We start from the raw sequence: 27,539 nt of genomic DNA on the forward strand, positions 1-27,539 counted from the left end.
ATATTTAAATAATCTTGTCTTCATTAAGAACTGTTATCACAAAAGCTTACACTAATTAAACTTGGGAAAGTGAGACAAAGCATTTGCATATCTTTCACATTTCCCATTTGGCTCAGCACAGTGCTAAACACATACTAGATGAATAGAGAGGAAAGTGTTCCTGTCCGGGGAACGAAGATCTGACTTTGCATTCAAGTCCTGCTACCACTGACCTTGGTCACCTTTAACAAATTACTTACTCTCTTTGCACATGTGTGAAGTGAAGGGGTAAGACTGCATGATCCTTAAGACTTTCAATGAGATTCTCTTATTATCTAATATCTCTTTGCTCATTTATAGATTACTTTCATTCTTTGTTCTAACAGTTGATGCTGTTTTTGTTTTTTTAATGTACTGATATATCCCTAAAGAAGAAAATCAGATAAGCATACCAACACGTGTTGATTACAAAAACATCCACATACAAACAGTTTAAGTTTTGAACAAAACTGTGTATGAGTTTTGGAGTTGTGGCAATGAGTGGGGATTTTATTTGTGAAATCTTCAGTGGAGCTGAAATTGACAAATAGTTGTAATCTGTTATCCCATAATAGAACACACAATTCTTTATAAGCCTGAGAAAGCAGACATATTTACAGCAGACATAGTTCTTAAATGTTGTAATAAAATTATACAGTAAACTGAGAGGAAATATCACACAACAGGTAGCCCAGAGAAGGTCCATAGTTGATTCATATGTCTTCTGCCAGTATTATTTTTTTTTTATTTTTTTTATAGTGATTATAAGTATTTTTATTTTTTTTAATTTTTTTTCTCTTATCTTTATTTATTTTTTTATTTTAGTTTTTTATTTTTTAAATTTTAGAGATACAGTTATTTCCAAACAGTAAAAATTTTTATTTGAAATAATATCAAATTTCAACAATAAAATTTCCAAGCAGAAGTAGAGCTATTCCATAACAAATGGTAAAACTCCTAATTTGCAATATCTATCTAATTATCAACTCAAAGCAAATAAATTCCCAAAATGTTGACAAGATAAAATTCAATGATAAGTCTTTTTAGATTTGATTCTTTTGAAGGACACTAATAGTATTTCCAAATTTAAAATCCAAAATAAATTTAAATTGACTGGAGATAAGAGAAATTTGATGCAAAGTTGGTGAGGTAAATGACATTTTTCTAGACCTAGTCTATGCAAATCATCATGCTATTTAATTTTACATACTTCATGTTAAATCATTATGAACTATGAAGACAGTAATATTGTCTTTGTAGTATATATGAGGAAATCAATCCCCATAAATCTAGAGTGACTTGTGATGATCACTGATCCAGTGAAACTGAGCTGGCATAGAAACTCATATTTAACCTGCTCTAGACTAGAGTTGGGGCTTCTTTTTTCCATTTTATCTAACTACCTACAAGTGCACCATTCAGCCCTCGACAAGAGAAAACTGCCTGCAGCTGTGGTGCTTTCAGATCAGCTGCAGGATTCACGGTGACCTTGTCCTCAGGGGCCATCTTTAGGGCATTTCCGTGGTCCAGTGGTAAAGACTCAGTGCTTCAAATGCAGGGAGTGTGGGTTCAATATTTGGTTGGAGAACTAAGATCCAACAGCCAAAATAAGGGGAGGGTTTTCTGTTTTTTTGGTTCTTTTTTGTTCCAGGCTTCCCCATCTGTCTGGTTCAGACTTTCTTAGTGTGACATTCCACCTGAACCTCTTCATATTCCTTTTCTTGCACTTCTTTTGGATGTCAGACTCACTCTGTGGTCTGAATATTCTTTCCGTCTACTGTTTCTTCTCCTTTTTATCATTCATAGGAATTTGCACCAATAAATGACTTGTATATCAAATTGCCTTTTGTTCTTAGATTTTTAGAGGACCCAAACTGACATTTCCAGTACAGGATGTTCTGAGAAGAGAGACAGTAAAATGAGATATTCATACTCTGATCCCCCGGAGGAAGGCATGGCACTCCAGTATTCTTGCCTGGAAAATTCCATGGACAGAGGAGCCTGGTGGGCTACAGTTCATGGGGCCACAAAGAGTCAGACATGACTGAGCACAAACACACACATTTATATATATATAGGGTTCGATCCCTGAGTCAGGAAGATCCCCTGGAGAAGGAACTGGCACCCCACTCCAGTACTCTTGCCTGGAGAATCCCATGGAGGGAGGAGCCTGGTAGGCTACAACAGCCCATGGGGTCACAAAGAGTCAGACACAACTGAGCGACTTCACTTCACTTCACACACACACACACACAGACACACACACACACACACACACACACATCCTTCTTCATATTCTTTTCCATTTTGGTTTATAACAGAATATTGAATATCCATGTGCTATACAGTAGGGCCTTTTTGTTTACCCATCCTATATATAATAGTTGCATCTGAAAGCATTTTTAAATGTTGCAATTGAGTTTAGCTGTAGTTGCATAAAAGCCTCAGATGCACGGAGCACCTCATGCGCAGGAACCTAATTTCTTTAAATAAAAAAGAAATCAGAATAGAAGCATAAATTACAATGTGACAGGCAGTGCCGTGTCTATAATTAGCCCAGGTATTAAATATCTTTCTTAGGATAAAAACACACAGATTCTTAAGTCATTTAAACTAACCATCTGTTTGCTTAGTACTTATTATAGTTCTCTAGATTTTTATAATTATTGATGTTAGTTTTACCTTTCAGAAGATAATATTACTTTTGACTACAAGGTGGAAAACAACTAATTTAAAGAGCATTTATCCAGTGTGTGTTATGTGCAACAAATCTAGGAATAATGTGATTAAAATGAGGTTAATTTTGTCCTAATTTTTAAAGACTTAAACCTTTGTCTCTTAGATAGCAAAGATGTTCAAGCTTTAGAATGATGTAAAAAATGGCAAACTTTCCTTGCTGGCTTTGTAAAAACTTGGAAATCTTTTGTTGTTGTTGTTAATGATGTAAGGGAATTTCTAAATGGATTTGGGGGAAAAGAGAGGCAAAGAAATAGAGAAGAAAAGCAAGACAAGTGAGACAAGCTTATTGGATGTCTGTTATATATTAGGCTTTGAACTATGTGTTTTCACAAATGTTATCTCCTTTAATCCTTCCAGCAGCAGTTTGATATAATTATAATTGCTCCATTTTATAGTTATGGACATTTGGATTTAGCAAGGTTAAGTGATTTGGGCAAAGGCCTGATAATGGCCCAAATGGGATTCAGGTGTTTCAGATATTGAAATCTATTCTTTTTCCATAAACCAAGATAAGCTACATGACTTCTTATAACTCTCCAGTCCCAGGATTCTATAATGATGTTTGACTTACCATCACTGATCTTGAAAAATGATGTACATCATTTAACAGCAGCAAGAACACTGGGTTAATGCTCTTTCTGCTGAGAGTCAGTTAAGACATACAATTTGTCCTGTGCTCTAGCCCTACCAGGCTGCCACTCGTCCATGTGGTCGTCCCTTGGAAAGGTCATTTGAATGAATGAGACCCAGAATGTTGACTCCTCTGCGCTTTTCTGTGCGCTGGTACCCTTTCCTTTTATGTTTATGTTCTTGTGAAGTCCTCTTTTACTTTTCAAAGTTCCACTCAAATACGATCTCTTCAAGGAAGACATTTGAAAATCCCTATGCAGAATAATAGGTTCCTTCTCTTTGGTTTATTTCTGTGGAAGGCAGCTCCTTAGATGGTTTCCAATGATCCCTAAGCCCTGATGCTTGCTGTAGGGTAATCTACTCTCACTGAAACTGAGCTGGACCCAGTGACTTGCTTCAAGTGAATAGACCTTAACGGAAGTGGTAGGATGTCTTTTCTGAGATTAGCATAGAAAATTTTTGTGCCTTCCATCTTTCTAGTCAACTCTCACTCTTTCTGTCAGACCCCTAACTCTGGGGAAAGCAACCTGCTATGTTATGAATGGTTCTATGGAAAGAACAACATGAGAAGGAACTGATGTCTTCATTGACCCAAGAGGACCTGAGACCCTCAGTTCTATAGGCCATAAGGCACAAACACATGAGTAAACTTGGAAGTGGTTCCTCCTCAATTAAGTCCTGATACAACTACAGGTCCAGTCAATAGCTTGATATCAGGCTTGTGAGAGCCCATGAGCCAGGGGAGACAGCTAATCTATGTTTGGATTCCCGATTCACAGAAATCATAAGATACTAAATGTTTGTATTTGTGAACCACTACATTTTTGTGTAACTTGTTCCATAAAAATAAATAGCCTATATAATCTTTATTTTAGCACTTACCATAATCTGACTTGCCTGATCCTCTTAGAGTCACATTTAGGATTTAAAGGATTTGACTTATATGGGCAGATATTCTTTTTGCCACACTTAATACCCAATATCTAGCCTACAGCAAGGAGTTATACCATCCCTACTCTAGAATCACTTGCCTAGAATAGAAGATATCTGTCCATGTCTATTGTGAAGTTATAGTAACCTGTGGAGCCAGCCAACTATGAAGAGTTGTTATTGGATAAGGGAAGGAGGAATTTGGCAGGAAATAATCAAATGATTCTGCTAGAGAGCCTATCCACTGAGGCAGATTCTACCTTGGTCTCAGGGATAAGAAATCCCTGAAATTTTCATCTGCTTATATGTTTGGACCTTTATACATTGTTCAATCCATAGTAGGTACTCACTAAATAATCACTGAGTGAATGAATAAATGGACAAGTGATGGTATGATACAGCCTGGATTCAGTCTCAGATGCTGAAATTGACATAAACATACTGTCTGAAGCCAAGTTTTTCATCTGTAATACAATAGGATTAAGTCAGAAGAAATCTAGTATCCTATCTAGAAATTTCTGGGAGTCTTTGGTTCCATACATTCTACAGACTTACAAAACTATAGTTACTAAAACAGATTACAAATTTTTTCCTGAGCTTGTTTGCTAACTCTTAAGGACAAAATGACCAAATTTAGAGTGTCCCCTTTAGTATATGTATATGTGTGATGTGGATGTGATTTTTTTTTGTTATTATGTATACATTTATATATACTGTATATTTTTTCTTGGCCATATCATCCAGTTTTATTGACAATAAAATGAGAATAACACTTTAGGTTGTTCTACATAGATATTGGATAACTGACTGATAAAACAGACATTAAAAGTTTCTAGGAGAATGCCTGGTGCAAAGAATGAATACAATAACCCTTCTATTGATGGCTTAATGAAAATGGACATCTATCTTTTATTCCATATGTGCTAATGGGACTCTAAAAATCAAGCATGCATAATATTTTGTGAAACACTCAAAAGTAGAATATAGTTGAATACTAAGTATTCATTAATGTTGAGAAATATTGAAAGATAAGAAGTGTTTACTAACAATAAATCAGATTAGTTACAACTGAGTTGTTCAATATGATAATATTATATACAATGTGTGTATATAAATAATACACTATATTTATACTTCTGTGTGCATGCGGGCTGTCACTTTAGGCATGTTCAACTCTTCATGACCCTATGGACTGTAGCCCACCAGGCTCCTCTATCCATGAGATTTTTCAGGCAAGAATAGTGGATTGCCATGCCCTCCTCCAGGGGATCTTCCCAACCCAGGGACTGAACCTGAGCCTCTTACGTCTCATGCACTGGTGGGAGGTCCTTTAGTACTAGTGCCACCTGGAAAGCCCGCATTTATACTTATACATATACATAATATATACATATATAAATGAACATATTGTATACGTGAATATATGTACATAAATATACACATGTATATATGTATACATACACTATAAATACATATGTTCACACATATTCACACACGTATAATTATACTAGGACAGCATGTACCAAAATAGTACAATGTCTGAAGGTTATAATTATACGTGAATTATTTTTTCTATGCATTTTGTAGTTGTCAAATTTTTGGAATGAATACATAGCACTATTATACTGGGACAAATCAGTACTTGCAAATTAAGACTAGACGAGACCAGCTTCAGACTGGCAGTGAATTTAAAGTTTTGTGGATGGAAGACATCACCATGCCCCTCTCAAAGCCAGTCTGACATGAAAGACTTTTACCATGCTGGTGGGCGGCCCAAGGACTGCCAGGCAGAGGGATGCAGATCCTGCTGCTTATCACTCAGGACACCCCAACAGGCTGCTTGTCTTTTTAGGCCAGGTAATGAGCTGTTAGTGGAGACGGCACTGGCACCCCACTCCAATAGTCTTGCCTGGAAAATCCCATGGATGGAGGAGCCTGGTGGGCTGCAGTCCATGGGGTCACTAAGAGTCGGATACGACTGAGCATCTTCACTTTCACTTTTCACTTTCATTCATTGGTGAAGGAAATGGCAGCCCACTCCAGTGTCCCTGCCTGGAGAATCCCAGGGACGGGGGAGCCTCATGGGCTGCCGTCTATGGGGTCGCACAGAGTTGAAAACAACTGAAGCAACTTAGCAGCAGCAGCAATGAGCTGTTACGTGTCCCTCCACATTAAAGGATTCTTCTCCCATATCTCCATAACTGTAATGCTACCAAGAGGTAAGGAGTTAATTTCCCAAGGGAAATTCTGGGGAAATTCAACACTCATTCTGGATACAAAGGAGCCTCTAATTCAATCACAGTGGCTTAGTATATGTTATGGGTTTACTGTCTTCCCCATCTTAGCTCTTTGGAATTTGATCATTTTTCTTTACATTTGAGCCATAAAGACACATTTTATTTCTATCTTCTATAATCTCAAATATTTAAAAGGATTCCTTGATGCATAAATGGCCATGGTGAATCCTGAATATATCAGGAAAGGGTAGCATGCAATCAAATCTCTAATTTATTAAATAAGAGAACAAAGGAAGTAATAAGTAAATAAGGAATAAATTTAGCATATTTTTAAATAGACAAGAAAGATCTTTGAATATACTACCATATAATGTTTTATAAAATTTTATTTGATGCCTTTTTCACAGATGGAAAACTATATATGTTGTAACTATTATTATAAATCTGATGTCTAGTATGTAAATTGTCTCTACTGTTCCCTATTTTATACCTAAAAAGCCTCATGAATATATAAGTAGATTGGAATAAAATTGTATTAATGGTAGTAACATAGGGTATTTAAATATGACTTCTATAAACAGTATATACAGGACCTGTTCTGGATTTTTAGGACTGAACTTCCTTCCATGGACATAGTCATTCATTTAATGGATATTCTGGGAAAGAGAACCATGGGCAGATTACTATTCTTAACCCTGGAGACCCCTCAGTGAATAAGAAAAACCCACCAACATAGAGTTCACATTCTGATAAGACAAAACAGGCAGTAATCAGGTCAAAAATATTACATGAGCTAGTGATGGATGCTTTGTAGAAATAAAATAGGGAATCTAGATTAAAAGGACTCAACAGTGGCCAGAACATTAGCTAGATTGGTTGGAGAAGGTCACTTTGTGAAGATGTGAAGCTGAGACTTTGTATGATGTGGAGGAACTAGTGATGCTAAGATGCCAGACAAGGTATCCCAGCAGATACACCAGCGTGTACAACAATTCTGTATAGGAAATGACTTTGGGGTATCTGAAGGGTTGAAAGAAGGCTGTTATGGTAGAACTTAAGGGAGAAGTAATAAGTTGCAGATGATAAGGACATGGGGGAGTCACAGGGGTCATGGGCAGGACTCTATATAGATGACTTTAGAGGCCACAATAAGATGCTTATATGTTGTCTTTAGAGCAGGAGGAATTCATCAGAAAGAGTGTCAAAGAAAAGAATATGAGGTCTTAGGCTTTAGGAAGATCATCCCAACTGTTATGCAGAAAAGAAAAAAAGACTATAAGAAGATGAGAATGGAAATAAGGCATCCAGTTAGGAAACTGTTACGCTTTAATTACAAAATGTTTGTACTACATTGAATTACATATGTTTGAATTACAAGGGTAAAAACTAAAATGCATACTGATGTTCATTGCCCACAAATGTTAACATGTTTTCTTTAGTAGTTATACTTTCTTTGTTCTTATTTTGACTTTCACTGTTGACTAATAGTACTTATAGAGAATGTTCATATATCCTCCTAGAACAGAATTCCCCAGATGAATAGGACTATGAAAAGTAAAGCCCTTAATTCCCACCAGCATACAACTGAACAAGTTGAGAATAGATAAGTCAGCTAACTTAGTCAAGGGCACTTTTGAGAATCAGTTACAATGAGAGATATGATGAACATTGGGCTCCTGACGCCCAGCCTAATGATCTCGCTAAATACTGTCCTGTTTTATCTATAATTAGAAGTAGCTCAGAGGCTGTTTCTAAATAAAACAATATCCGGTCCTAACCTTTCCATTTTGCTATATTTCCATCTGTTCTTCTTGACAATTATAGATCTTGAAATCTTTCCTACGGCTTAGAACATCTTCCCAGGATGCAGGCTTCAGGTTTCTTTGGCAACATTTTCTCCTGATGAGTGAGAGCTGGACAAATTCAGAAGCCCCATTTTAAGAATAAAAGGGGAGTCTCGCAGGTTTCCAAATCACTTGGCAAACAGAACCTTTCTCTTCAGCAATGGTACATCTGTGCTCTTTGGATAGATGAATTTTTCCTGGATACAACTTACTACTTCATCAAAAAGTGGGCTTTTCTTAAATTCCACTCCCTGGAACCACAGCTCCCTCATAAAGAAATCTCTCCACATCATCTCCTTGTTTCACTTTTAATCTATACCATTTCACAGCCCCCTTCTCAACAAAGGGCTTTCTACATTATAGGAAGTAGCAACCTGATTTAGCACAAGGCAGGCCGAAGCAACAGCAGTGAAGTTCCTATGGGAGATATAAATGTTTTTCCAAAGGTCTTAAATGAAGTGTGCCAGAATTAATCCACCTAAGACAGGTGAAAGGAAGAGAGAAAGGGTAACAGTGGATGATAAGACAACATGTCAGCAAGCATCACAGGGGTTTAAGGAAGAGTTTTGCTATTTCCCAGAAGATGGAAAGGGCTCATACATGAGTATATATGTTTAGAAATCCAGGAAGATGGCTGGACCAGCAATCTCCATAGAAAGTGAGTGGAATTCAATTATATGCTAGAGTTAAGTGCTTAATACAACATCTTTGAAGGAGATTGAAAAGGGAATGAGAGATGGAGGTTATATGAGAGCTCATTTATCATCACAGAAGGTAGAGTCTTCTTGGTTTGGGGAAATAAGACAAAAGTCTGGCTGTATAATTTGGAATGTCAATCTAAAATGTCAATACACAGTCCGTTCCATACAGTCAGGATTCGTCTTAGAACCGGGAACAGAATGGTTGAGATAGAGACGAGGCAGAGAGATAAAATCTGAGAGGCCTTATCATTACCATAAGAACTGATCAGCTTTCAAAAACACACTCTAGTTGTGAATAACAGATGCTGTTATAAAAGCATTTGTACATGCAACCAATGAGGTGACTACTGAAAATGAAATGGTTATAAATCATTTTTCAAATGGATAAAAGCCTTAATTTTAGCCTATCCACATTCATTTGGTCTTCTACAAAAACATGTTCACTAAAATCCAGTCTGCAAATAAAGAACATTTATTAGATATTATTTTTTTTGTTAGATTAGTTAAGGTAAAACAGTCTCAAAGATGACTATTGGAGCCTTAAGCCTTGGAATGGAGGATTCAGAAAACTAGCACTCTACTAACATTTAGCCTGGGCTTAGTAAGTCACATAATTATATCCAGGTTTTATTTATTCATGTTTAAGATATTAAAGAGAATGGTAAGATTTCAAGAGTTCTTCATGCTTTCTATGTTTTATATAATTATGGACCTCAGTTCAGTTCAATCACTTAGTTATGTTCAACTCTTTGCCACCCCATGGACCACAGCACGCCAGGCCTGCCTGTCTGTCACCAACTCCCAGAGTTTACTCAAACTCATGTCCATTGAGTCGGAGACGCCATCCAACCATCTCATCCACTATCATCCCCTTCTTTTCCCACCTTCAATCTTTCCCAGCATTAGAGTCTTTTCAAATGGGTCAGTTCTTTGCATCAGGTGGCCAAAGTATTGGAGTTTCAGCTTCAGCATCAGTCCTTACAATCAACACTCAAGACTGATGTCTTTAGTACGGACAGGTTGGATCTCCTTGCAGTCCAAGGGACTCTCAAGAGTCTTCTCCAACAACACAGTTCAAAAGCATCAATTCTTCGGCACTCAGCTTTCTTCACAGTCCAACTCTCACGTCCATACATGACTACTGGAAAAACCATAGCTTTGACTAGATGGACATTTGTTGGCAAAGTAATGTCTCTGCTTTATAACATCCTGTGTAGATCGGTCATAGCTTTTCTTCCAAGGAGTAAGTGTCTTTTAATTTCATAACTGCAGTCACCATCTACAGTGATTTTGGAGCCCCAAAATATAAAGTCTGCAAATGTTTCCACAGTTTCTCCATCTATTTGCCATGAAGTGATGGGACTGGATGCCATGATCTTCGTTTTATGAATGTTGAGCCTTAAGTCTACTTTTTCACTCTCCTCTTTCACTTTCATCAAGAGGCTCTTTAGTTCCTCTTCACTTTCTGCCATAAGTGAAAGTGAAAGTGAAGTCACTCAGTCGTGTCCGACTCTTTGCGACCCATGGACTGTAGCCCACCAGACTCTTCTGTCCATGGGATTCTCCAGGCAAGAATATTGGAGTGAGTTGCCATTTCCTTATCCAGGGGATCTTCCCGACCCAGGGATCGAACCCAGGTCTCCTGCATTGCAGGCAGACGCTTTAATCTCTGAGCCACCAGGGAAGCCATAAGGGTTGTGTCCTCTGCATATCTGAGGTTATTGATATTTCTCCCAGCAATCTTGATTCCAGCTTGTGCTTCTTCCAGCCCAGCATTTCTCATGATGTACTCTGCATAGAAGTTAAATAAGCAGGGTGACAATAACAGCCTTGACGTACTCCTTTCCCTATTTGGAACCAGTCTGTTGTTGCATGTCCAGTTCTAACTGTTGCTTCCTGAACTGCATACAGATTTCTCAAGAGGCAGGGCAGGTGGTCTGGTATTCCCAGCTCTTTAAGAATTTTCCAGAGTTTTTTGTGGTCCATGTAGTCAAAGGCTTTTGCATAGTCAATAAAGCAAAAGTCGATGTTTTTTCTGGAACAATTATGGACCTACAAAGACAAAATCCACCGGTGTTTTCTAGAACTTGAGGATTTTCTTTAATGTTCTCTCTCTTTTAAAACATGCTTTAGCCTTATCTGTTCCACCATCACTGCCCCTCTAACCATAGAATGGTAATTGCTATTCTCCAAATCTTCTAGAAATACCTATTTCTTCTTTCAAACTCACCTCCAGCATTGACTCCACAGGAAAATATTTTCAGACATTTGTTCCACTCATGATTGAATTAAATGCTCCTCTTCTGATCTCCTCACAAATTCTAAGCCATCCAGATTATAGGAAATACAGTAAATAATTGCTTTTGCTGTCCATTTACCCACCTCACCTAGGTCATTACATATGGAAGATTTGCAATAAATGTTTCTTGGATGAATAAATTAATGGTTTGACATAGGACAAACTGCTATACACTAGTTTTGTTACTTGGGCAAAAGAGACACACTTGAAGCCTCAGTTTTCTCCTTTGTATAATGGAACCACAGTGTCATCGGGGTGTTGCAAGAACTAACTATGACAATCAACAGAAGCCATTTGGTACAAACTTGGTACATTATAAACGCTCAGTGACGAGTGGCTGCTACTGATGGTTAGCTTTTCTAATGATTCTATCTGAATTTATGAGATTAGACTTTTGTGTTAATGTGTTTCAGTAAGTTACTGACACAGCAATTTAACGGCCAAAAATTGAGAGTAACTAAGTGCGAGAAACTACATGTGTGATATAAACATAAAATATCATTTTTGCACTTGAACTGTTTTGGGGAAAAAAAAAATCACTCCCTCCAAAGAAGGAAGTCAAGTTCAACTGATTCCACTGTATTCATCTCAGATGACAGTTCCCTCCATCCTTATCTATCCAAGAGGAGACTTTTTATTTACGTTCAATCAAGGGGATACCCAGACAGCAGATCAAATCTCTTTCTGATGGCAGTTGTTGAGAACTATTGGTGAGTTAGAGTAATGAAGTCCAGGGTTTAAAAGAGTACAAAATGGACCCTAAAACCTTGACATAAAAAACAGGCGTAGCAGCCACTCATGTGTCATAAGTTTATTTGATTATTGTGTTGCTCAGAGAGCCTATGTTTCTGGATCCATCTGGAAGTGATAGTAGGAAGCTGTCTGACTTGAGGGAAGGCAGTGGTCAGGCCCTTCTCTGAGCAGCAGGGCCAGGACACAGGAGCACAAATGCAGACCCAAACACCATAGGAATAATTATCTGAAAATGGTAAATCAAGCCAACCAACTGTGAAATAAAAAGTAGCCTCCCATCTTGACAAACGCCCCTTTCAACTTCTTGCAGAAGGCCAAGTTTAAATGCAGTCTTCTTAGAAGGCTTGGAAAATCAGGGCAGGAACTTGGGAAAAGCACAGGGGCTGGGAGGAGAGCCGGGTCCAGATGCTGGCTTCACCCTCCCCTTTATCTCCACCCTGATCTCCTTCCTAGGCTGCTAGGAAATGTGTGCACAGATATTCAGATGCCCAGCTCACTTATTCAAGTGCCTTCCAGATCTTCTTCCCCAGGCACCTGCAAACAGCTGCCCTTGGCCACACTTACAGGGAGGTGTATATATAGTGATGGAGGCCTATGCTTGCCTCAGAAGGGTGCATGTCATCCCCAAGGTTGCTTGGTACCTGGAGCATTGGCTAGAAGGGAATACTGATCACTGCATGGGCACATCCTATTGGCTGCAAGGCTTCTCACATCATGCACTGGGTCCTGGTCAAAGGAGGATCAGAGCCATCTCCCCTAAAGGATAAGCCCAAGGTAAAAGCCCCTCTTGTCCCTATTTCAGGGTAATACAGTCAGCAATTTTCAGCACAGGATATGAAAGAAAGAAAGCACACACCATACGGCCTTGAAAAATGTCAAGTTTCTAGCTTACAGAGCATTGTGAATGAGAGAGAAGGAGAAAAAATATGAAATAAATAATTGCCATAGGATGACCACCTATCCAGCTTTTCCTGGGACTAAGGGATTTCCTGGGAACTGAACCTTTGACTACTCAAACTAGTAACGTCCCCAGCTCACCAGGATGCCTCCATCACTCTGCTATTACAATAGCAGGCCTCTGAAATCATCTTACTAGGAAACATTTTAGACAGCGGGAAAACCATGTGAAGTCTAAAGCTTGCTATTAATTAGCTGTGTGAATTGAAGCCTCTGGATGTGGGTTTCTTCCATTAAAAAAAAAAAAAGAATTCGGTTCCCTGAAAGACTTAAGGTTGAATATTCCATAAATGTGTTGACAGGACAGTTCTGATTTGGAAGCCAGAATTTTTCCCATTGCTAGCACACAATAGCAGTCATCAGAATGACATATTTCAAGGAATAAGCAAAATATTTGTAAGCTATACCACACTCACAAGGAGTAGCTGGAAAAACCTCCACACAGCAGTAGGTTGGATAATGTAGATGGACAGATTGCAAATGTGGCTGCATTTCTCCTGATCAAATTTAATGGGTGCATTTTTCTGCTTATAAAATTATATCATGGTAAATCACATACAAAATATTTAACATGGAAGACAAATCACAGCTTCCCTGGCCACATTCTCCTCTTATTTTCTTTTCTTCCACTTTACTTTTATTTTCCAGCTTCTGAAGGGTAAAGCAGAAATCTGACCCTGGAAATGTATCTGTTGTTTTAATTCCATAAAGGAAAAAAATGTTAAGTCGAGCCAAGGTCTTTAACAGAGGGATAATGGAGGATAAAACGCCTAAATGGATTAGCAACTGCTCTCCTGGGCTGAGGCTTATTAACCCATAAAGTTTGAGCTTGAGGACAGCAGGTTTCAATACCTTACATTTTATTTCCAAATCATGGAACCAAGCTGATGGACGGGCGCAACATTTGACATTTGAAATCAGGATCTTCAGTCATTGTCTCACTCTCATGACTGCACTCAGACCAGTTCTTTGTTCTAATCTTTGGTCTGGACCCTTGGCCTTGAATATTGCACTTTCTTTGGTATGGAGTTTGTGTCCCTTAATGACTACACAGGTTTTCAAAGGTGCTTAGGGGCACTTTTGATCGCAGAAAAGGATATCATATATCTCGCTCACATCCTCTGAAGCTGCCAAAGGGCACTTTAATGACAGTTCAACTTTCTAAAGAAGTAAGGTGCAAGGAACTTTAAACTATAATGATTCTACACGACCACCAGTACTTCTCCTGACCTACCTCTTCCCCTACTTTGGTAGATTTCTTGTCCCCTTTATGGTCTTCTTAACCTTAGTCAGGAAATAATCACATTGCATTATAATTCTTTGTTCCTCTGTTAAACTTCTTTGTTAGAGAATGACACAGTTTCCTGGAGTGGAAGTCATATCTCTGTGGATTTTTCACCCAGTTCCATATTTGATACTCAGGTGGCTCAGTGGAATAATAAAAAAAAAAAAAAATCCACCTGTAAATGCAGGACATGCCAGTTTGATACCTGAGTTGGGAAGATCCCCTGGAGAAGGAAATGGCAACCCACTCTAGTATTCTTGTCTGGGGAATCTCATGGGCAGAGGAGCCTGGCAGGCTACAGTCCATGGGGTTGCAAAAGAGTCAGACACGACTTAGCAACTAAACAACAACAAGGTGCTCGTTAAATGTTTCTGAAATTAATAAATGAGTGAATAAGAAAACAACTCTAATTGAGTCCTTGAGACTGTCATCAAGGTAAATTACTTCTTTTTTTTGCAGTTTGGAAACTTTTCCACAAATGACCTTTAATGCCAAGTTCTATAATATAAACATGAGTCAATTTAGTTTTTTATCCTTAAAATAGTAAGATATTACAGAACATCAGAGACAAATGAAAACTGAGTGAGGATCTGTCAGTGTGGCCTGGAGCATACACTTTTGACACCAAAAATAAGACACTTTTCAAATAAGGTCACTTCAAAGCTAACATTCCCAACCTAAGCTAAGAAAGCCAACTCCTACTTGGCTTGAAGGAAAAGAAAGGCTGTGGAAAAGCCACACTGTCTGGTCAGTGTCCTATAAGAACCTCTGTCATGCTCCACAAAGGCACAGGGCAGGTGGAGGGGAAATGCTCTGTTGTTAGACTGCTCATGTAGGTTAAACTCCAAACAGACCATTTGGAAAGGGAGACGGTCACTATTAGTAACTATGTCAAGAAAAGCAGGGCTTTCCTGGGGAAAGCTGGACACACAGTTACCCTGTAATCTGCCACAGCTCCTGTTTTATAACAATAGTTCGGTGCTAGTACAGGATGAGGAGTAGAGAAAGAGAGGTAATTTTGCCCCCTAGTGACATTTTAGAGACATTTTTGGTCATTTATAGCTGGGCTAGAGGTGCTACTGACATCAAACCAGTACAAACCAGAGATGTTGCCTAACATCCTATAATGCACAGCACAGAGCCTCGGGGGGGAGGGGGGAGGGGGAAGAAAAAAACTTCTCTGGCTCATAATGGTAGCACCACCACTTTTGAGAACCTGGTTCTACATCTTCTAAAACCCTCCAAAATGTTGACAATGCATTTATTTCTTCCCTCCTAGTTAAAGATTTCGCTTTCTGAAATTTTAACGTCTCAATCTATTTTTCTGTCCCATGTATGGAATTATTTCTGAAATATAGCTACCTAGTAAGTAGATAAAATCTAAAATAGATCTAAAACTTTATATACATGTGGCAAAGTATTTTTGATCAGAAAATAAACCAGAGTAATGAGAAGTCTTTTAAAATGTCAGTTGTGTTCTAAAATCCTATGTTCTTTTATTAAATCCAATTTCAGGCATTTATTATCCCAATATTGAAGGTACTTTCAGAAGGGATACTATTACAATGATTTTTTAGTCATAAGATGACGTCTCACTTTTTGTACCTAAATAGCACACACACACACACACACACACACCCCAATCTCTCTCTCCCTTCTCTTTCTCACACACATATATATACATACACACAAATACACATCAAAAGAATGAAAATGATTAGAAATAAATCCCATTTGTGGTGGAGAGATTAACTAAGACACATCTCCACTAAAAAGCCTTTCAACTCATATTTTTAAAATGACTGAGAGAAGGGAATCATTTTAATTGCATGCATGGGAGCACGGATCCACACTTTCCATATATATATATATATTATAAATATTACAAGCTCCAGGAGTTGGTGATGGACAGGGAAGCCTGGCATGCTGCATTCCATGGGGTAGCAAAGAATCGGACACGACTGAGTGACTGAACTGAACTGAAAATATTACAAACTAATCAGTAAACCCTGTAAGATGCAATTTTAGTGAGAATGTTTTAAATCAAGCTGTTTGTCTGCTTTGTTCATTGTGAATAACTGGTGCCTGAAAGAGAGTTTTGCCCATGATTGGCACATGGCATGCACTTGTTAGTGTTGCTTTTCTTATTTACTGCAGACCTATCAGACAAAAAAATTCCTTATCCTAGAAATATCTAAAATAAACTTAACAGTTTTGAAGTCATTTTCTTGGTTAAACTAGAATGGATAAGATATTAGAAAATTACTGTAAATATTCTAGATAGAGCATTAAAGTTAGGTTTATGGAACTTCAATAGCAACAACCTACAGTGGTCTTTGTACATTTCTTCTTTTTTAACAGTTTTGAGAAGATATAATAACATACTACACAATTCACCCACTGCAAGTGTAAAAATCTTACGATTTTCAGTAAATTTCTAGAGCTGTGTAATTATCAGCACAAATCAATTTTGGAACATTTCCATCACCCCACAATGTTGTCTGGTGCCCATTCCCAGTTAATCCCTGCTCATCCCTGACAGCCACTGTCTATACTTATTATGTGTTTGGACAAGCTGACTCTTCAAGCCAGCAAGGAGTGACCCTCCAAAGGAAAGAGTTTCCCCAAAGAATATAGTAAATATCACTGCCTTCTGTTCCTTTTGCTTTCTGCCCCAAGTTTATGTCAATCACAGCAACTCACCTGAGACTGGCAGAAATAGGATTGAGGAGAGGTGTAGACATAGTTGAAACCATGCCTGGGACTAGGCGGAAAGAAAGTGATAGGACTGCTTTGCTCAGATGTGGTTTTCGTGTGTGTGTGTGTGTGTGTGTGTGTGTGTGTGTGTGTGTTAAAGAGACAAAAAGTGGTACCTGTCTTAAGGGAAATGAACCCTGAGTTTGAGAGTACGTGTAGCATAACAATGCTTAAGGAATTGATAGTAAAGCCTTCTTGACTATATCTAACCTATTTCCAAGCCTTTTCAACTTTATGGTCTAAATACTTTTTAATCCATCAATTTTCCTCCACCTCCATTTCTAACTTTATCCATGGAGGGAACGCATAGGCCTACTCAGGATTATTGCCGCAGGCTCTTAAATCAAACTGTTTAAACTCTAGGGTAGCTTCTGGCCAAACAGCTCTTTACTTAGAAGATGGGTAATCATGAGTAACATTTTTATGACTCCTGTTTGACAATGTCACACTCCTTGAACCAAGTCACTGTCTTCTCCTACCATCCCACTGCCTTAAGTGTACTGACCTGGTCCCTTTTGATGACTGTATCTTATTTCTTTCCATCTAATTTCTCTGTAATGATGTATAATATTTTCTGACATATAATTGCAATTTGCTTTTCACATTTTATAATTTCTGAAAATCAAGAGTGTTTACCATAGACTCTATAGTGTTGTTGTTGTTCAGTTACTAAGTCCTGTCTAACTGTTTGTGACTCCATGCACTATAGCACATCAGGCTCCCCTGTCCTTCTGTATCTCCCAAAGTGTGCTCAAATTCATTTCCACTGAGTTGATGATGCTGTCTAACCATCTCATCCTCTGTCGTCCCCTTCTCCTTTTACCTTCAATCTTTCCCAGCATCAGGGACTTTTCCAATGAGTTAGTTCTTCATGTCAGGTGGTCAAATTACTGGAGCTTTAGCTTCAGCATTAGTCCTTCCAATGAATATTTAGGGTTGATTACCTCTAGGATTGCCTGGTTTGATATCCTTTTAGTCCAAGCTAAATAAATGTTTATTATTTTAAGCTAGTTGTATGTTTAGTCACTCAGTCATGTTGAACTCTTTGTGACCCCCATGAAGTGCAGCCCACCAGGCTCCTCTGTCCATGGCGATTCTCTAGGCAAGAATACTGGAGTGGCTTACGATGCCCTCCTCCAGAGGATCTTCCAAACCCAGGGATCAAACCCAGGTCTCCTGCATTGCAGGCAGATTTTTTCCCATCTGAGCCACCAGGGAAGCCAGTTGAGCAATTGGAAAATTTATTGCCAGCAGAAGCTAACTACTTTAGCTCAAAGGTGAGAGGTACTAGGATATTTGGTAAGATTCCTTCTTCTGAGTGCTGGGTTAGGACCCAGTGTCAACTGAAGCTTAATATCCTTCCCAAATAAAGTGTTGAGGCAGAAACTATTAGAGCAGAGAATGTATATATCTATACACATGAAATAACCTCATATATATGTATATATAACCTTTAAAACTTTTAAAAACATAAAATTCCATGTTTCAACCAAGAGATATTTATTACTTTTAATATCTTAATGGAACATAATTATAATCCCCATAAAATTACATTTTATCACAAAGGTCATAGAATGGATAAGGGAAAGCACTAATACTAAAATAAGATTAAGAATAGTGCTTTTTGCATAATATGTGGTTGTTCATATCATCGTCTCAATTAATAGCACCACTGAAAACATGGTACTTCTTCAGAAGCCTGTTCCTTTCAATCTAGGATACCCTCTTCTACAATGGACAACTAAAGAAAGGTCTACTTTGAGGAAAAGACAAATACTGTATGTCATCACTTATAAGTAAAATCTAAAAAGCCACACTCATAGAAACAGAGATTAGAATGGTGATTACCAAGGGCCAGAGTGGAAACTTGCAGTTATAAGACAGGTTCTGGGGACCAGTTGCACAGTACGGTAATTATAGTTAACGATATTGAAAGTTGCTAACAGAGGAGATCTTACATGTACTCGTCACATGTAAGAAATGTTGATCATGTGATGTGATGGAGTTGTCAAGAGATGCTATAGTGGTAATCACTTTTCACTATACCTGCCTCAGGTCGCCTTAAACTTGCACAATGTTATGCCTCAATTTTATCTTAGCAAAAGTGGGAAAAAATGAAGGTCTGGTAAGGGTTAGCTCTTCTAAGGAGAAACATACAGTATTTTCTGGTTTTAGAGTTGCCAGGCATATAAGTGAATACAAACTGTGTGTTCAATTTAATATTCTGTTCTAAATCAATCTTATTTTCCCTAAGGATAAAATGAAATATTAATTATGTACATGTTTAGATAATGTTAATTATCTAAATAGTAATTATCTAACTGTTGTTGGGATCATGGCCAAACCTCACAACAGATCAAAAAACCAAAACAAAAATTTAGCAATATATCTGAGCATGGAATAATCTCTTCTTTATTCATGGATGAATTACTAAATTTCCTTTTTAAAAAGTTAAGCAAGGAAACTCTAAGTGTAATAAAAATTTAGTACCACCACTTTCACATGCTACTTTTCCATTTTTTCAAAGACCAAGAAGTGGTTTGGGGGAAACAAAAAAACCATATAAAATCCTTGCAACCTTCTGAATATTATCAGCTGTCTTCTGAGAATGAAACATACATATTCTGTTCCTGAATGTATGCCTTAAGTTGCCCATTCTCAAAATAAATCTGCTATAAACTTTATCTTCTCCATTTCATAAGTATCCAAAACAAAATAAATAAATAAGTAAATACTCCAATCTTTTTGATAGAATAACCCAGTGGCATGTTTCATCTTTACAATGAAATGCAGCTGTAGATTCCCCATTAAAAAGCAAATCCTCAATTTTCAAGTCTTGAATAGCTCGGTACTTCAAAAAGAATTGCTGCTGATGAAATTTATGGCATTGATAAGAGTCCAATTCAAAAATCTTAACTTGGATAAACAGGATTTTCATTTGATGAAGAACTGGATAGATGGGCATTCACTTTAAACCCATGCCTGTCCGTATTTTTTTTCTAAAGTAGTTAAACAAGTTTTGGTAACTACTTTGGACTAGGTAATACTGCTTCTTTTTGTTAAGTGAACTATTTCAAGTATATTATTGCCACTTAAATATGACCTTGCACTCCCAGATACTGTTTCAGGGAATAATTGTGCAAGTAAGCAATATTGATATTTTTCTGAACTATTTACCTTCTTTGTGCATCCAGCCTGTCTTTTTGTTTTTATTCTTTTTAATCCTTTCCCCATTCTTCTTTCTGAAACCATTATCTTTTAGCATAGCAAAATGGGTTTTAATAAGTCTACAAATATACCAGCAGAAAATTGCCTCATCAAATGTCAATGTGTTCAGTTAGGGAAACTCCAGTGAAAACTAGAACTCAGTGCAAATTCTAAGTTTATTATTTTGTATAAAACTGGAGTTTTCTTTTGTAAAGTTAACGATCAACTCATCTTTGACTCTCTGGACCATACTGTTTTACCAGGAATAAAACTACCATATGACTCAGCAATCCCACCACTGGGCATATACCCTGAGAAAATCATAATTCAAAAATACATGTACCCCCATGTTCATTGAAGCACTATTTACAATAGCTGGGACATAGACGCAACCTAGATGTCCATTGACAGATGAATGGACAAAGAAATGGCAGTACATATATACAATGGAATATTACTTGGCCATAAAAGGGAATGAATTTGAGTCAGTTGAACTGAGGTGAATGAAACTAGAGCCTGTTATCAGAGTGAAGTAAGTTAGAAAGAGAAAAACAAATACTGAAAAACTGATGCTTTTGAACTGTGGTGTTGGAGAAGACTCTTGAAAGTCCCTTGGACTGCAAGGAGATCCAACCAGTCTATCCTAAAGGAAATCAGTCCTGAATATTCATTGGAAGGACTGATGCTGAGGCTGAAATTCCAATAATTTGGCCATCTGATGGGAAAAACTGACTCATTGGAAGAGACCCTGATGCTGGGAAAGATTGAAGGCAGGAGGAGAGGATGAGATGGTTGGATGGCATTACTGACTCGATAGACATGATTGGAGCAAGCTTCGGGAGTTGGTGATGGACAGGGAAGCCTGGCGTGCTTCAGTCCATGGGGTCGCAAAGAGTCAGACACAACTGACTGAACTGAACTGAATACATATACCTAGAAAAATGATACTGTTGAACCTATTTGCAAGGCAGGAACAGAGATGCCAATGTAGAGAACAGACGTGTGAATGCAATAGGGAAAGGGGATGGTGGGCCGAATTGAGTAGCTCTGAACCATACACATTACCATATGTAAAACAAATAGCTAGGGGTAAGTTGCTATATAAGACAGAGAGCTCAACCCAGCGCTCTGTGGCAACCGAGAAGGGTGAGAGGGAAGCTCAACAGGGAGGGAATATGTGTATACTTACGGCTGATTTATGTTGCTGTATGGCAGAAACCAAGACAATATTGCAAAGCAATTATCCTCCAATTAAAAATAAAATTAAAAAACCAGAAATACTTCTAGTAATATTGGTGATTTTTTTAAAACTGGAATTGTCTTCAAAGATGAGCCATCAGCTGAGCTGACTCTATTGTAAACTTCGCTTACGTTGTTACCAATGTTGGAGCTTAATTCTTTTATTTATATTTGTTTTGTTCTGTTCTGTTTTTGTTTTCTTTAAAGTAATTTACATAACTTCTGTTTATTTTTATTTTATAACAATGGTATGTTGCCTTGCCATCTTCCAACAAAATCACCTGTGAAATGGTGTTTAAATATTAAAAAGAAGGATAAAATTATATGTGTGAAATATTGAAGTTTCTGGAAATTTTATGTATAGTCAGGAATGCTAAGTAAATAAATCCAGTTATATCATGATGAGGAAAGTCTTAGAAAAATCAGAACCTATCTATTCTATGGTTATTATTTAGCCATAAAAAAAAGGATAAAGTTTAAGACTATATAGGTAGGCAGGAAATAGTTATAGGTAATGGTAAGTTAAAAACAGGATAAAGTTTAAGACTATATAGGTAGGCAGGAAATAGTTATAGGTAATGGTAAGTTAAAAACAGAGAGGTGTATTCTAATGCTTGTACAGTGTAAAAATATCCACTGCTGATCCTTATAAACAGAAAAGCAATACTTTCATTTAAATTTTTAAAATTCTGTCCCACTTTCAAACTGCGATTTTTAATTTTATAATTCCAAAATACAATGCCAGGTTGGTTAGTGAATTAGTTGTTATACATGTTTCAAGCAACAGACAGTACTAAAGAATCGACTGTGCTATACTTAAAAATGCTTAGTTTTATAAAAATAATAAATTAACTCTCTACTTTGGTCACAAACAGGCTCAAACCAATACATAGTACTTTTTTTCTTTTTTAAATATTATTTGGAGAGCTGAAATTTCTTCTCCTTGTACTTAATTTTCTCCTTTGTTCAGTTCCATCTCTTCCTCACTCCATATTTCCCCATATAGGGACTTCCCTGGTGGTTCATTATTTAAGAATCTGCCTTGTAGTGCAGGGGATATGGTTTAGATTCCTGGTCAGGGAATAAGGTGCCACATACCACAGGTCAAGGGTCAACTAAGGCCATGCCACAACAACTGAGCCTGCAAACCCCAGCAAAAGATCCCACATGACACAAAGAAGATTCTGTTAATACTAGATTTAGGTAAATCAACAAACAAACGAATAAATGAAATGTCTTCTATAAATTCCTGTCTCAAGTTACCTCATGGAGCATCATTTAAATGTCCATCCTAGGGCCTTCTTCTGGAATTCCTACCTGTGCCATTTCCAACCATTTAAACCATTGATTTCCTCTTGCTTATTCTTTAGTTTGATCTGTTTGATTGTATACTGCAACTAACTAGAACAATAAATAGCAAATACAGGCTACCATGCAAGGTAAGGGCTTCCCAGGTGGCTCAGTGGGTAAAGAATATGCCTGCCTTGCAGGAGACACAGGAGAGACACAAGCTCGATCCCTCGGTCAGGAATATCCCCTGGAGGAGGAAATGGCTGCCCACTCTAGTATTCTTGCCTGGAGAATCCGTTGGACGGAGGAAGCTGGGGGGTTACAGTCCATAGGGTTGCAAAGAATTATATGCGACTGAGCATACATTCATGCAAAATAAAGAGAAAGACTGCAGAGGAAAGGAAAAAAAAATTACATTTGAACACCTTTAGTGGAACGTCTCTCCTGCTTTTTGAACCTGAGGCCCTGCGTTTCATTTCACGCTGAGCTCTACAATTCCTGTGGCTGCCCATGCCTACTGCTAACCATCTTTCTCATTTCTATGTCATGAACACACTATGTATTCTTGCCTGACAAATCTTACTCATTTTCCTCATCAAAATTTCTACTTACCCCAATTCTTATCCCACTGACTAATAATTCCTCCTGTGTCCTGGCCCTCGCTTGATATTTAATAATCCTCTCTGCTTCCTTAGCAATCTGAACATAGCTCTCTAGCTAAACTCCTCATATTATATTGTAGTATTTTTGTTTTCCTTTCCTATTTATTTATGAATACATGGAAGTCAAGGTCAAACTTCAGTCCCACTTTTAGTCTAATAAGTAGACACTCAATGATGCCCAATAGATGAATATGCCATCACAACAAATGCAGAGAATACCATGCAAGGTTTTCGAGCCCCAGGAAGAACAACTCAGACATGTGACTGGGGAATCTGCTCATTAGGAGTGTGCCAGAAGGCTGCAGACTAGTGCTCCATGCAGAAGTTAGTGACAAAACAAAACTTTTCAAGTCTCTCCAGATTGCCAGGGTTGCAGAGATCAGATGGCAGGAACCAAGATTAAAAGTCAACACTCGTTTATTGAACACCTGCGTTGTGCCACTGTTCACAGTACTCAGTGCACAGCTTCTTGGAGAGTAGGTTTCTTCAACCTTGGCATGACCCTGCTGAAATTTTGGACTGACTGGTTCTTTGAGGTGGTGACAGTCTTGTGCCCCGTATGGCGTTTGGCAGCATCACTGACCTCTACTTATTAGATGCCAGGAGAACATTCCCGGAAGAGGTGGCAATCAAAAATGTTTCCAGATATTACTACATGTCTTCTGGAGGGCAAAGTGGCTACCATTTGAAAATCACTCAAGTGTGGAGGGCTATGATTTTTTTTAAAGTCTTTATTGAATTTGTTCCAATGTTGCTTTTGCTTTATGCTTTTCATTTTTTGGCCACAGGCATGTGGGATCTTAGCTCTTCAACCAAGGATCAAACCTGCCCCTCCTGCATTGGACGGTAAAGTATTAACCAGCGGACCGTCAGAGAAGTCTCCAGACCACCGTTTTGATGACAGTTTTTTTCTCACCTCAGGCAGAAACTCTTGAGTTTGCTGTCTCAGAAAGGAGATATAGTGGGGTGAAAAGTTAAAGAAAACTTTCTAGTTTTTTGGGGCTTTTGTTTCCAAAAGCTTAAATTCCTGACTGCAGAAAGAATGTGTTGTTACAGAGGAAGAGTACCAGTCAAGAGCCAAGGAGAGAATCCAGGGGCATGGTTACAAGGTATTAAGCAGAAACATCAAGGACAAAATATGAGCCTGCAGAAAAAGAGAGATTCCTATGGGCTGATAGGATAAGGGATGGGGAAGGGGAACAGAGAGATCTCTCGATTCTGGAGGAGGGACACCCTGTGTCCTGATTGTGGAAGCCAGATCTCAGGGCGGAGTGTGTACCACCCAGCTTAGGCAGACAGGACTGCACAACCCTTGCTGATGAAGTATTTAACAAATAAATGACTCACAGAAATGGCAGAGAGAATCAGATTTTGAAGGGGCTTAATGTGGGTTGATATTATGGGCATTTCAATAGCTCCTTCTATATCCTAACATTAGAAGATTAGATATTTCTCTGCACTCACATTATATCACCATGTTATCTCATATAATGCTAGAGCGGTGGATCACCCCAGCTTTGTGAAGGCCATACAAGGAAAACTAAGATAGATACCCAGCAGCAAAATAGAGTTTTCAGTGAGAATCTAACATAACAGAAAGACAGACAGACAGATAGTTATGAAGATATTGGGCTTGTTGGCTGAAATTTGAATTGACTATCTTCTAACTCACTTATGCTCCATCTCCCAAGTTATGTTTCTTGTGCCCATTTTAAAGAGAAGTAAGTTGAGTCTCTGCAAGTTGAAGTGATTTGTTCAAGGTTATAATTTTCACCTAAATGACACACAGCCATTGTGTAACCTCTGACAGGTGCCTTGCTGGATGAGAGCACAATGATGAAACGACACAGTCACAGTCCTGGCCTTGTGGAGCAATTAAACACTCACACAAGCCGCTGCAAATTGCAACTTTCAACTAACCCATGATGAGGGAATTTAACCTCATGACAGAGGGCAGAGAAAGTGTTTCCTAGGAAGGAGTACAATGGAATGTGACCCAGGCAATGGCTCTCAGACATTTGTGAACATCAGAATCAATGGGAGGGATGGCTAAACCACACAGTGGTGAACCTGAATCTCTCTCCCAGGGTTTCTAAAGGACAGGTTTGGGGCTGACCTAAGAATGTGCTGCTAAGTTACTTCAATCGTGTCTAACTCTATGAGACTCCATAGGTGGCAGCCCACCAGGCTCCCCCATTCCTGGGATTCTCCGGCAAGAACATTGGAGTGGGTTGCCATTTCCTTCTCCAATGCATGAAAGTGAAAAGTGAAAGTGAAGTCGCTCAGTTGTGTCCAAGCCTTAGTGACCCCATGGACTGCAGCCTTACCAGGCTCCTCTGCCCCTGGGATTTTCCAGGCAAGAGCACTGGAGTGGGCTGCCATTGCCTTCTCCTAAGAATGTGCATGATTGATAAATTTGCACAGCATCACATGCTGCTGTTGCTGCCGGTCTGGCTACCACACTTTGGGAACTGCTAAACTTGGCGAGCTGAGCAACGAGAGTGTGAGAAAAAAGACCCCTCTGCTCTTTGATTATTAGAAAGCCATGGCTTTTAACACATGAGAAAGCTACAAGTGGAATCGCAGCGATTTGCCTTAATCACTCCTAGTACATGGCAGATGGAGGACCATCCCAGTCTTCTAACTTCCGGCCTGGCAATCTCTCTCCTCCCAGTGGGTCAGGCCACTCTACCATCTCCCACTCTGGGATACATGGATTGCTTTCAGGATTGTGATCCAGAGAAAGGGAAGCAGCCACCTTGTTACCTAAAAACAATGTGAGCCCGCTCTGCCTGGTGTTTCTTCTCGTTTTTGGTTGAGAGAATGCTTACTATTTTAAGAAACGCTTCAGGATATCCTCTTCTCTGAGATGGAGGACTTAATCTTACTGAAAACACATTCCTTCTCTCAAGAGTGCCCTTGAACGAATACAGCAGAAACTCTGACTCCAGTGGGGCTTTCTGATATGCCTTTGAAGAGGGTGAATTTACTAATCAATGCAAATGACAATTTCTCAACTGGCAAGTCAGGCGCTGCTTTGCTGCTTGATTTTTCACAGCTTAAACTTTCAGGACTGAAGCGGAGAGAAGCTATGGGCATAGACTCTTGATGCAAATACATCAAAGGAAGACATTGTTTTAGAGGGACTCAACATGGGAATCATTGTATGTATGACCAGGAATAAAGTGTACATTCTTAAAAGGTACCTTGGTGTAAACAGTTCAAGACAGAGCTAGTACACATTATGCTTTAGGGTATGAATGAACAACCTCTCACAGAAAAGGAAATTGCTTCTTTTTTCTGTCTTTATCACGTACACACTCTCTACAGTCACATACACACCATTTGTATATATAGCACATACAATATCAGTGTTATATATATATATGTGTATATATATATATACATGTACAAATATGTATATAGTAATATGGAATAAACAGGGAGAGAAAAACACAGGTGTAGAATGTGCAATAATGTTGCAAAAACTATACTTTTCTGAGAGTATAGATTGTGCCTCTTGTATTCAGTTACTGTTTAAATCTGGGTGTAAATTATCCGGTCTACACTTCAGTTTCCCCATCAGCAAAATGAGAGAATTGGATAAGACATTTAAAGACTTTTCTGGAAGATAATTCCTGTTTATAGGGGACTGAAAAATATTGCTTAGGCATGCATTTTGTCAACTAAAATTTTTTCCCCCTGTGTATGAAGATCGAAAATTCTTCCTTTTTCACATTATGTTTAAACCCATGCCACTTTTTAACTAAAATGAAAATATCACAATAGCCTTTAGGGTTACTTAAACCTTGAAAAGAATTGAAGTGTGACTGAAATTAAATCAAAGAAAAAATAATTTTAGAAGAAAAATCTATTTTGAAATATGGAGATGATATTCCTTGCAATTACAAAAAATCAGTAGTGATGTGGGGCACGCTTACTCACTGAAGCTCTGGAAGCTCAAATACTATCCAGGTCACTTGCAGCATCT

The 27,539-nt window shown here is 38.3% G+C and overlaps 1 protein-coding gene across 4 annotated transcripts in view; it reads right to left on the minus strand.

Annotated features, from left to right (window-relative positions):
• LRRC4C (leucine rich repeat containing 4C) overlaps positions 1-27,539 on the minus strand; it is a 1,433,039-nt gene that overhangs the window by 507,635 nt on the left and 897,865 nt on the right. The gene's annotated exons all lie outside the window — the stretch shown is intronic.

This window comes from Ovis aries, chromosome 15 (assembly GCF_016772045.2).
Source record: "Ovis aries strain OAR_USU_Benz2616 breed Rambouillet chromosome 15, ARS-UI_Ramb_v3.0, whole genome shotgun sequence".
Lineage (NCBI taxonomy): Eukaryota > Metazoa > Chordata > Mammalia > Artiodactyla > Bovidae > Ovis > Ovis aries.